The following is a 1,431-nucleotide window of genomic DNA, read 5'->3' as shown; positions in this document are numbered from 1 at the left end:
GACAGCGCTGTCCGTGGGCAGAGGCTGGGGTTAAAGAGCCAAACCTGCTGCTACCTGGGGGTCGTCTTCCTGTTCGCCAGTCAGCGAGAGGGTCCCGAGGTCTGCGTGCTCATCACAGAATCGCCAGGGTTGGAAGGGACCTCTGGGGATCGTCCCGTCCAACCCCCTGCCCAGGCAGGGTCACCTGGAGCAGGTGACACAGGAACGCGTCCAGGTGGGTTTGGGATGTCTCCAGGGAGGGAGACTCCGGGGCCTCCCTGGGCAGCTGTTCCAGGGCTCTGCCAGCCTGAACGTAAAGAAGTTCTTTCTCGTATTGAGGTGGAACTCCCAGTGCACGCCTCTGGCTTCGGGTAAATGCCGTGAGCATTAAAAACTGGCATCAGCAGCGCTCTGCAGCCGCTGAACTAAAAGCATTACAGGTGTGTGCTCTGCTTTTCCAGTTGTGGGGCTGTGCAAACCTGTTACTCGTTCCTGATGCTCACCCCATTTCAGCTGTCTCACAGGTTTCGCACTGTTTTCACACTGCAGCACACCCACAGCCACTTTCACCTGTTCTTTGCCATAGTTTTCACCTCAAGGTCTCACACAGAGCTGTAACTCAGCCGAGTTGCCAGCTCAGGGAGTTTTCCAGCAAAGCTGAGCCCTTTGCTGGGCTTTGACCAACACCTGTGAGCACAGCGGTTTCGTATGGTTTTGTGGTGGCAAATGTCTAACTGGTGGCCAGTCTGAGTGTGCAGATAACGAGGTTTCTGTTTGTGATCCTTCTGCCGTTCCTTCTGCCATTCCTTCTGCCCTGCACTGACAACATCCACAGGTTTTCATCACCTCCTGGGTTTTAACATTTTGTGCCACCACTATTTAATAGTAGCAGCAAAGCCTGCAGTTCTGACAAGGGAACTGCAAGTGTGTGCAAGTCAGGGAAAAGTAATTATATATACATGTGTAACTGAAAAAAACCATTCATTTTTCTTTAGGTGTTATTTTACTGAATGTTACTTGGGCTGAGCACACTGTGATTTATAATGCTGTGACAGAAATGCAGCGCTCAGCTGGCATTGTGGTGTAATTTCTTGATAACCATGGTAGAACAAATTTGCTCAATCGACAAGCAAATGTGTGGAACGTTACTTGTTATCATCCCATTAGCTTCATGGCTTATGTATAATTACACTGTATTTAAGCTGAGGGCACTCATTTTCTATTGCATGTGCTTGGTAAAAAGGAATCCAGTAGAGAAAATGTTAAGTGTGTGGTTACGCGTGAGTCACGTGTTGGACATCGTGACAGGGCAGAATTTCTGTGGTGACAGCAGTGCAGAGAGCAGTTGGATCTCCTAAGTTACTGTTTAACAGGACAGGCTGTGGCTGTCAAGACCGTTCTGCAGCCCCTTAAATAGGGACAAGAGCCCGTGAGTGGCAGCGGGGCTGCCAG

Source organism: Corvus brachyrhynchos, unplaced genomic scaffold, assembly GCF_000691975.1.
Source record: "Corvus brachyrhynchos isolate BGI_N302 unplaced genomic scaffold, ASM69197v1 scaffold191, whole genome shotgun sequence".
NCBI lineage: Eukaryota > Metazoa > Chordata > Aves > Passeriformes > Corvidae > Corvus > Corvus brachyrhynchos.
The sequence above is the reverse complement of the archived record's forward strand: the minus strand, read 5'-3'. Positions refer to the sequence as shown.